This window comes from Helianthus annuus, chromosome 3, assembly GCF_002127325.2.
Source record: "Helianthus annuus cultivar XRQ/B chromosome 3, HanXRQr2.0-SUNRISE, whole genome shotgun sequence".
Taxonomy (NCBI): Eukaryota; Viridiplantae; Streptophyta; class Magnoliopsida; order Asterales; family Asteraceae; genus Helianthus; species Helianthus annuus.
In genome coordinates, this window is record NC_035435.2 from 27,488,072 (window position 1) to 27,500,145 (window position 12,074).

A 12,074-nucleotide genomic window follows, 5' to 3' on the forward strand; every position below is an offset into this window, starting at 1 on the left:
CCAAGATGGGTTCGGCCCACCCACTCCTCTCATACGCATAATACACAAGGGGTAGTGTATTATCCTCATATTTGCAACTCAAGAAAACACCAAACCCTAAGCTTTCTCTCTCTCTCCCTTTGTTCGACGGCATCACCTCTCACCCGAAGCCCTCCCTCTCAATCAAGCTTGTCACATCACACGATTCGGTTAGTGTTACATCTTTGTTAGTTGACATGATCTCGATTTCTATATGACAACTAGGGTTTCATGCTAGTGATGTTTATTAATGAGATTATATTGTGAAATCGGACATGCTAGTGATGTTCATTAATGAGATTATATTGTGAAATCAGAACATGTGTTTAGATGAATAGATGATATACAAGCAACTTTGGTTCGGGTATTGCATGATGTTTGTGTGGCTAGGTTTGATGCCATAATCGATGATTGTATGTTGTGTGATGATTGGTGTTGTGACCAACTGATGATTGTTTGGTCTAGCTCAATGATTTCAGGATTATTTGATTGGCCATGATGTAGGGTTACATGCTAGTCCTTGAATTTGTTAATCAGATGATTCAATTGAATGTGTAACGGTTGTTCATGATTAGAGAAATATTTAGGGTGCATGATTGTTGAATAATTGTGATTTGATCTGATTTGTGAAACTGCCAAAAAAATTGTTTACTGATGTTACGGAAATAAATAAGCTGTGATTAAGGAAGTTTGTTACACCTTCTGATCTCGATAAGGGTTGGGAGTCGAGAACCCACGGTCTCGACTCGAGACCACGCATCATCATCACACAGACAAGACTCTAGACCTCGGATGCGGGTCTTGTTGCGACTCGAGACCTGACTCGAGAACACCCACTCTCGAGTGTTAAGTGCATAACTCGAGACCTCTAGTTACGACCCGAGAACACCTAGACGTCACACCGAGACCACACCGTCTCGACTCGAGATCCTTAGTCTCGACTCGAGATGACATGACTGTACATTCTGTTTAGGCTTGTATGATGTTACTGGACTATACATTTGAGCTTTGTTTGGCTACATAAGTAACATTGTTAATCTCGTATACATGCACTGTTACTGTGAACTGCCATGATCACTACTTGTATACAATACGTGTAGAACATATTCGATCATATTTAAACACGAACTTGACTTGTATAGTACACCTATGTTAGGACGTGGTTGACCACAATATAGCTTGATTGACCTTTCTGTGTATCTGCCGAGCAAACCAAGGTGAGTTCACACTCATACCAAGGCATGGGATTCCCGGTGGGTAGGGAATGGGATTGAAGAAATGGGATTGATCAATTACTTGTACTTACACTGTTACTAGACTATCTACCATCGTCCTCGGATGCGAAGGACCCCTACGTAAAACCTACGTATACCTGTACTTACCCCTATCCTCAGGTTGCGACGGACACTTACGTAAAACCTACGTAAACATATACTCACTACTGCCTCGGGTTGTGAAAGGCACTTACGTAAAACCTACGTAAACCCCCGCGTACCACTGTCCTCAGGTTAAGAAGGACACTTACGTAAAACCTACGTAAAAACTCGTACGTACTACTATTCTCGGGATTAGAAGAACACTTATGGTTACATCCAGTCTAGTACACACACACATGGGAAGCCCCCACTTATCGTAAACTTATCGTAAAAGTTGGATTAAAGTTACTTACCTAGTTTCGTGTGCATTATTATTTAAATTAGGTTATCAAGCTTATCAGTAGGCTAAACTCTACCCCATACACTTACAATCAAAGTAGATACTAATTCTCAGAAGAATCTGAATCATGAAGCTTGTTAATTCAATACTACATGCTTATAATGTGAGTCATTCTCTTTTTATCAACTGTTTTACAATACTCCAAATTATTTTCCAAAGTTATAATTACAGGGATTAAGTCTTTGTAGTCTTCAATTACAGCCGGTATGTGGGGTATTGTGCACATTACTATTGTTTTTATCAGTTTAGGTGGGCGTACCTAAGTCATGATACATATCACTTTTAGGTGAACAGACCTAAATAGTGATACACGTCACTTGTGGGTGAACGGACCCAACAGTGATATGACCACAGTCACAGAAACGAGTCGAGTGACAAATACTGTGGGTAGTTGGTTGACATATAAACATTGTAATCGCTCTTAATACTGTGAATTATAACAAATATGTTTTTATAAACCTGAATGAACTCACTCAGTATTTTCCGCTGACAAAATCTTTTTAAAACGCGTTTCAGGTAATTACAGTAGATTGGAGTAAGAATTGGATACGACACCAACAAGACTTACAGAAGTGGCTCATTTTTATCAATTAAATTAAATTAAGAAAAATTGTTTTATATAATCGGGTTTATCCCTTATTAAAGCTACCTTTGTAAAACATGGATTTATTCCATCTATTAAATAAATAAAATCCGTTGTTTTCTAAACTCTGATATTTTTCCTAACTCACGGTCCTGATGAAATTTCCGCTGCCAACTTTTCAAAAATAAACCACCGGTACCACTTGGCTGTTCGCGGCTCCCGATTCCGTCTACGTGGGGTCGGGGGTCGTGACAGAGCATTTTCCCGAATGCTTCTTCTTGCAAGTTTTGCAGTATGGTGCAGAAGTAGAACCTACATTCCTACGGTTGGAATTTCCATAACGAAATTCTTGGGTAAGCCTTTGAGCTAGATTCCTTCTCTAGTCTTCTTCTCGCGTACGAACTAACTCATCTGTCAAGGTGTTTGCTAGTTCTACAGCTTCTTCTATGGTTTGAGGTCTAGCTGCCTTGACTACATACCTAATTTCCCCAATTAATTCCCAAATGTAACGGGAGATCAATACCGGTTCTGGTGATGCAAGGGTTGGCACTATTCTAGCATTTTCAAAGAATGTAGTAGTATAACCCTTACTATCCACCCCGGTCATCCTAAGGTTCAGAAACTTATTTGCTATCTGTTCCTTTTCATTGGGAGGGCAGAATTTCCGTTCTACCATATTCTTAAATTCCCCCCATTCCATATTATAAACCCTATCACTTCCCCTTGACTGGAGGATAGTGTTCCACCATTCTAATGCTGAGTTCTTAAACAGATTGGAAGCAAACATTATCTTATCCTCTTCCGCACATTTGCTTATTTTTAAGACAGCCTCAGTCTTTTCTATCCAGCGTAGAGTTACAATGGGTCCTTCATTGCCCGAGAATTCTATTGGTTTACAAGACCAGAATTCTTTATAAGAACAACCATAAGGCATGGTTCTTCTTCTTTTGGGAATGGGCGCTTGAAGTATAGGTCCATTGTTTACGCTATGTTCCGGTTCCGTTGGTCGCTTACTGCTATGCTTACTTTTATTATCCACTTCCTTAACAGTTTGAATAATAAATGGCATTGCATCTATTATTCCTTGTGCCACTATGTGTTGAATTTATCCACTTGGTTTCCATTGTTATTGTTGTTTGGATTCTCATTATTCGGGCTATTGTCATTATGGATGTTGTCATTCTGGTTTTCCTAATTCACTTCGTTGTCCATCTGAATTTTTAAAAATTTACCACATATTAATATCACAAAATAATATTTAATATAGCCAATCACATGACACGCATTTTGGTCAAAAGCGTCGATCATTGCGACTTACTCTATTTTTATATAATATGCATCTAGTACAAGCCAACACTGGAAATTAAAATTACAATACAACCGAAATAAAAATTACACTACTAATAGTAGGCATCCGTAGTTTTTTTTTTTCATACACATACACACATATTTTATCATTATATTATTATTATTACTATTATTATCACCATTTCTACCATCACATTCATGGATATGGATTCATCCAGAAATCCATATTGCGTTTGTCGTACTTCCAGACGAGTCGCTCTCCCATCTGTCTCATCCTTCCACTACTCTCTAAGATTTCCTTACCAAATGTCCTGAGTTCCTGTACATTTTCTACACTCATTGGGGGTGCAGGTTCTAGGACTGGGTTCGGAATCTGGGGTGCGGGTTCCTGGTATGGGGGTGTGGGTGCCTGGTATGGGTAAGGATTCTCTAAAATTTCCCTAATGAATACATCGTTATCGTAATAGGGATCTAGAGGATCCAAACCTGGGTAGGCTCCTAGGTTCGGCATGGGCAGGTCTTCATGTATGGGGTAACGTTGCACATAGTCCATATTGTCGTCCCACCACGGGTCGTAATTTGGGCCTAAGGGGTTAGGTGCTTGTACCCTAGGTATCTCTTCCGGGTTAAAATCATGCATTTCTACTTGATTTTCGGGGTTCTCTATTTCCATTGGTTGGTCGGGAAATGGTGGTTGTGGTTGGGGTGCTATCATTTGTTCCAGGTTAAGGTTAAGGTTGGCTGCAGTGGTTGCTAAGGTATGGAAATTAGCAAAACTGATATGTGTAAAATGCAACATATAAATTACATCAAATGAGGCATAAAACTAACCCTTTTTTAGTACTAATGTTGGAAAAAGAGTGTTTTTGTCTTCCTTTTGTATTTTCAGGATTAAATGAGCTCAAATTAACAAAAGAAGCAAAAAGACAGCTAAATCTAACATAAATACAAGAAAAGGAACATAAGTGGATTGCCTGAACCCTCGACAGCATCCTCCCAAGCAAAATAGAGAAGGCAGAAGACTGAACACGCCCCGTGCTCAGCCAGCACGGGGCCGTGCCCAAGAAGCAGCAGAAAAGACAAACCAGTAGAAGCTTCTATTGCCCACCATGGGGTCGTGCCCAGTGAACACAGGGGCGTGGCGAAAGTACTGCAGGCGCATTAATTGTAATTGCGAATTACAATTAATGAAGAGAGAGAGTGTGTCAGACAGGCACGGGGCCGTGCCCAGCGGACACGGGGTCGTGCCCAGCCTTCTGTTCAGCCTATAAATAGGAGTGCTTGGTTTCATTGCAACTCATTCCTTGGCACACCACCTCTCTCACACTTCACCCACCACCCACCACCACCATAACACCATCATCCACCACCATCATCCATTGTCCACCATAGAGTGTGTGAGTCGTCTCGGGATCCAAGATTGATCGTAAGAGTTCTTGACAATCAAGGCCATGTTTGCCTAAGTCTCTTACATCACTTGGTGAAGACAAGTGTTTAGTATAATACTTTTTATTTTTAATCTTTTGCACTTTTTATTTGGTTTTGTATTAATGACTTTAATAACTAGTTGCTTATGTTGAAGGTGATCTTTCCTTATCGTTTGTCCGTGGTGTCTTGGCATTATTTTACTGTCTATATAAAATAAAAGATTTTCACCATTCATATCTCCACGGTCTATAAGGAGGTATGTTGGCTACCTGGTCGGGGGTTAAGGGAACGGTTTGGTAAGGGTCTTGCCCTTGTTCAGCGTTTAGAGGTCCTGCAAGGGACCTGGGTCAAATTTAGTAGGATCTCCTTCAATGCCCATAGGTATTGGATGGCGGGGATCCAAACTCTTTGACCCCCTCATAAGTTAACTACTATTAATACTATAACCCGACTATTTAGGACTGTATCCCTGCTGACTCAGACTACTTAGTCGAGGGTAACGTCACCTCCAAAAGAGGGGCCTACCATAATTTGCATTAATAACTTAATTCATTATCTTTCAATAATCCGACCCTTTAGGATTGTATCCTTGCTGACTCAAACTACTGGGTTGAGGGTAACGTCACCTTCAAAAGAGGGGCTTACTACAATAACTAAGATAATCTCTTAAACAAGTGCAAAAGTGCGAAAATAATCAAAGGTTATACTAATACACGAGTCGGATCCAAGTGATTCATCTTGTCTATCTGTTTTTTTTTTATTTTATTTTCAGCATTTAGTTAGTTTTTATTTTCTTAGTTTAAAAATCTTTTCTAACATTTTTGATTTGGTTAGACGTTGAGGATAAACCGGTACTAAAAGCTCTTGTGTCCTTGGACGACCTCAGTATCTTACCAACACCATACTACGTCCACGATGGGTGCACTTGCCCATATGTGTGTTTAGTGTTAGTAAATATCGTGTTTTATAAATTTAAAACTTGGCTAAAAGTGTAAAAAGGGCTTAAAATATACATCTAAAATATAACACACTTCACGCACATCAAGTTTTTGGCGCCGTTGCCGGGGACACAAGGATTTTAAGAAAGCTTAAAATCAACGGCCTAATCAGTTTTTCAAAACCTTTTTAAAACGCGCACACATTTTTCTGCATTTTAGTTTAGTTTGCATTTACAGTAGCCTGAACACGGGGCCGTACTCACTGAACACGCCCCCGTGCTGCACATTTTTAGTTAGATACCCAGATACAGTAGCCTGAACACGGGGCCATGCTCACTGAACACGCCCCCGTGTCCAACGAGACCAGTAACTTTAATTAAAACGCCCAGATACAGATCCTGAACACGGGGCCGTGTTCACCCAACAGGTGGCCGTGTCCAGCCTCTGTTTCCGCCTTTGTTTTTGTTTTCTGGTCCCGAGACTCAGTTGTGGTCTGTTGAGTGATCCCTATAGATCAATATTCAAGAGGTTACAACTACACCTATGAGGAGGATGATTATATGAGAGACTATTGCACTAATTGTGGTAACCCGCACTCGGTACAATATTGTAACTTGCTTCAACCATCCACTTCATACAACTATTATGAGGAGCCCAGGTACGAGCCATCAACTTCATATACATCCTATGAAGACCAAAGGTATGAACCTTCTCCCTCATACTCATATTTTGATGAACCAAGGTATGAGCCTTCATACTCATACTTTGAAGAATCAAGATATGAACCACCACCTTCATACTCTTATTATGAGGAACCATGGCGTGAACAACCCACCTCATATGAGTACTATGAAGAACAAAACTTCGACCCTTATCCATCATATACTTACAATGAAGAACAATGGTATGAACCATCTACTTCATATGAGTACTATGAGGAACCAAGGATCGAACAACCGGATTCAAGCTTTGAGGATCCCAATCCTTTCTCTATCACCGAAGTAACCGATAGGATATTAGAACACATTAAAACTATCGAACATTGCATAAAAGAATCTCGCGCAAGGGAAGAGGAGTCCCGCGCAAGAGAAGAATTAAATTGTAACAATAATGTAGAGATAGTTGAAAATGTAAAAATGGAAGAACAAGAAAGTGAAAAACCGACAAATGAGTTAAACAATGAAAAAGGTGAGGTCGATAACGTTAAATTACAAGAAGAGTCTAATTTAGAAGAAATTAATCTCTTGTCACCTTCTTTTGAAAATCATTGTTTAGTAACCCCTCATGCTAAGTTTTTAAAAGAGCTAAACACTAATGTAAAAATTAAAGAAATGGTAAGTGTTAAGTTAACTAATGATCAAACTTCGCTAATAAAAGAAGATCCTTTTGAAATTAACATTACACCGGTTCCATGTTTCTTTCAAAATTCATTTATTAGTAATATCACCATCGATAAAGATCTTTGTGTTAACATAATGCCTAACTACATTTTTGAAAAGCTAAGTATTAGTGATTTTGCTCCACTTCAAATACCCATTTTTCTATCCGATCGGAAAGTAATAAAATCAATCGGTGTAGTTGAGGATGTCTTGGTTCAAACAAATCAATTGGTTATTCCAACCGACTTTGTCATCCTCGATGACGCTCCTCTAGTCTTGGGAAAACCTTTTGTAAAAACTCATGAAGCTTTGAAAAACCGGAAATTCAACAATCTACCTCTTCAATTAGGGGCATTCAAAAGGAGCATAGATCTTGAGCGTTCAATGTAATATCCTTTTGGCAACAATGACCCCCTAATTGAAGATGAAGATGAGCCACCCGATACAACTGACGAAGATGACCACTTTGTTGAAGAAGAGGTCGCCATAGAACAAACCTTTAAGGTTCTTGATCTAGATGAGCCACAAAATAAGGTGTCTCCTAAAGACCCAACCATTGAGCTCAAAGAACTTCCTAAGGGTTTGGAATATGCTTTTCTAGACAAAGGGGGTAATTTACCTGTAATTATTTCATCTAAATTAAGTAGCGTAGAAAAAGAAAAATTAGTTAAAACACAAAAGTGCGATCGCTTGGAAGCTTGTAGATATTAAAGGAATAAGTCCTTCCATGTGCACGCACAAAATTTTAATGAATGATGACTACAAAACAGTGATACAACCACAACGAAGAGTAAATCCAAATGTGTAAGAAGTGGTTAAAAATGAGGTCATCAAGCTACTTGACGCCGGATGGTTTTTCAGGTTACTTTCCTTTGCCCTTCATAGACGATTAAATGAAGCAACAAGGAAAGACCACTTTCCTTTGCCCTTCATTGATCAAATGTTAGAAAGACTATCCGGTCATAAATTTTACTGTTTCTTGGATGGTTTTTCAGGTTACTTTCAAATCCCGATAGCACCTGAAGACCAAGAAAAGACAACTTTCACATGCCCCTACGGAACTTTCGCCTATCGACGCATGCCATTCGGTCTATGTAATGCACCTGCAACATTCCAACGTTGTATGGTGGCCATTTTCCATGATATGATAGAAAAGACAATGGAAGTCTTCATGGACGACTTTTCTATCTTTAGAGACTCATATGACCAATGCCTCGATAACCTTGAACGAATGCTATCCCGATGTGAGGAAACTAACCTCGCCCTTAACTGGGAAAAGTGCCATTTCATGGTAACAGAGGGAATAGTACTCGGTCACAAGATCTCAAGCGAAGGAATGGAAGTTGATCAAGCAAAAATAGAAACTATTTCTCGATTACCTCCACCATCCTCCGTTAGAGCAATCAGAAGTTTCCTAGGGCATGCTGGATTTTATAGAAGGTTTATCAAGGACTTTTCGAAAATTTCAAGACCTCTAACAAAATTACTTGAAAAAGATGCACCTTTCATCTTTGACAAGGAATGCAATCAAGCATTTCTAACCCTCAAGGAAATGCTAGTCAATGCACCTATCATGATAGCCCTGATTGGAAATTTTCTTTCGAAATCATGTGTGATGCAAGTGACTTTGCTGTTGGAGCAGTCTTGGGACAAAGAAAAGAAAAGCATTTCCACCCAATTTATTATGCTAGTAAAACACTTAACGATGCACAAGAAAATTACACAACTACTGAAAAAGAGTTACTAGCTGTGGTATTTGCTTTTGATAAATTCCGTTCTTACCTTGTTCTTTCTAAAACTGTAGTCTATACAGATCATGCAGCTATCCGATACCTCTTCAAGAAACAAGACGCAAAACCCCGTTTGATCAGATGGATTCTACTCCTCCAAGAATTCGACATTGAAATCAAAGATAAAAGAGGAGCAGAAAACACTGCTGCAGATCATCTTTCACGCCTTGAAGACCCAGCTTTGGAGGCAACCAGGGACGAACAAATCAACGAAAAAATTTCCCACAGAGTCCTTGGAAATGATGGGGAGCAGACAAGAACCATGGTATGCCGACTATGCTAATTACTTAGCTAGCGGTATAGTCACCAAAGGATGGCCGCATCATCAAAGAAAGAAATTCTTTGCTGATGTAAAACATTACTTTTGGGAAGACCCTTATCTTTTCAAAATGTGTGCCGACCAACTCATCTGAAGGTGTGTCCATGGTAATGAAGCACGAAGAATTCTCCGCCATTGTCATGAAGGTCCATACGGAGGACATCATGGTGCCGCTAGTACCGCACGAAAGGTATTTGATTCAGGATTTTATTGGCAAACCGTTTACAAAGATGCCCAAGATCTTGTAAAGACATGTGATGCTTGCCAAAGATCATGTTAGGATCCAAGGCTCTCATGATTGTGTTTGTTTGTATGAATTTGACAGATCAATGAATATGTAACAATGTAAAGTGCAGCAGAAATGGATACAAACTGTATAAACACAATCAAGGAAGAAAATAGTTTGATAAACAAGTACTTTTCATTGAGTCGAAAGATTGAAAATACAAAGCAAATGATTACAGCATGTTTACATAAACTAAGCTCCCCCTCAGCCAGATACCCCAAGGTTGGTTGCACAAGATGCAAGGATTGGACTGGAGAAGAAGAATCTACTCAGTCAATCAAATGTAACAGTACAGGGTACTGATACATTTATAGGCAGTCCAAACCACTGAAGCATCTTGGCTGACATCACCATGATAGTGACATCTAACGACCTAACAACCAATAAACACTATTCTATACAAACTACTGATATGCAACATCTGATAATCAATATAATACAAACTTGAGATAACTACTGCTTCACGTTCCACTGTTGTAGCCTGAGCACTGATGTTGAACTTCAGTGCTTTCTTCAAAGGTGATCAGTCTTTGAGTGGGCAGTGCTTGAGTCTTCAGCAGTACTTAGAAAACAGCAGTAGATAGAGCAACAGTGTTTGTCTTCAGCAGTCTTTTAGAGTATCATCAGTGTTTAGTTCATCAGTTGTTGTAGTGAGCAGCACTTAAGATTCATCAGCTGTCAGAATACCACTGTCAAGAGGAAAGCAAAGAGTAAACTGCTGCTTATTGATAGTCCACTGATGTGATCCAGTTTTGGCTTTACATTATCTGTTCCTCTGTTAGGGTTCAATCCCAACAATCTCCCCCTGGAACAGATAATGCCAAAACCCTTCATTATTCGGGACCTTTATTACTCATCAAGAGTGCCTTAGCTTGATCCTTGAATTCAGCTTCAAATTCCTTGGCACTCTGGTCATCTTCATCCCTACACAGTGAAAGTTCAAGGAGATCCTACAAATCTTCAACACTTAGGCCTAGTGCTTCTTTCCTTGATATGTACTTCACTTCGCCATTGGCTCTGACTAGGGTCAATACGTGGGTCTTTTGATCAGACATCCATTTTAGTATTTTTAAGCCAAGTGGGTTTCTTGGGAGAGACTTATTTGCTGATGAGTTGAGGGAAGATAGCCTTGAAAACACATGCAGACTTTCAGACATTCTTTTGAAAGCTTCTTCAATGACTTTGTCTGTTGCAGCTATGTCTTTTGCAGTTTCTTGTTCAATAAGTTCTTGTCTTTCAATTTCTGTCTTGTCTTTTGCAGTGTTTGGAGATGCAGGTTTGTTCAGTACCTTCATAAAAAGGTTTTGAAGCTTTGATGAGCTGTCTTCTTTCAGACCCATTTTTAAGATGGTGTCCTTGAGATACTCTGCTTCCTTTTCTTTGACCTCTTCTTCAGTCAGCTGTTTACCTTCATCTTGATTTGACCCAAGAGTAGGATCGTTTGCTGATTTTATCATTGTTTTGAGGTTTTCAATTTTCTGTTCAAGCTTCATCATTTGTTCTCTTTTCTTTGAAGCATCTGAAACAGTTTTCTTTCTTTTCTTTAGCCTCTCATAGGCTTCATCAGTCTGCTGCCTAGACCATTTTGATATGGCTTCAGCAGTGTCCATCTTAGCATCCACCAGCTCCTTTTTCTTTCCTTTGTATTCAACAGTGAGGTCAGCAATGAGCTTTTTGTATTTGCTCCAGTTTGGAGCATTCTTCCTTTTTGAAGGATCATTCTTTATTCTTTGAATCCTTTCTGCCTCATGCTTCAAAGCTACTAATGGCCATTCTTTAAACTGTTGTTCTTCAGCAGGATAGAATTTCTCATTCATGATGAAGGCTAGAAGTTGTTCTCTTAACTTCTTCTTTTGATCAGCCTTTTCTTTGTTTAACTCTTGTGTAAATTCTTCTATCTGCTTTACCTTTAAAAGATAGAACTCCAGTCTTTTAGTAATGCCTTCTTCGCTTAGACTTTCTTTTTCACTGTCAACCTTAGCTTTTACTTTAGCGTGCCTTGCCTTTATTTTGAGGTAATCATCCATATCCTCTGGTGGCATGTAGCCTATGAGTGAGGAGAATCTTCTTTTAGAAGGATCTTCTTCTGTATAGAATTGCCTCATCTTATTTTTGAGAGCTTCAATTTCCAATGGATACTTTACAGCATTAGGATCATGTATTTCCTCATTGGCAGGTATTGGCTTTCTTTTTCTACTGAGGAGCTTTGGTTGTGATATAGGAAAGTGATAGCAGTGGTGGATGATTGACTAACAGCTGCTGAAACAACTGGTGTCTCAACTGTTGTTGTCATTACAACTGCTGATATG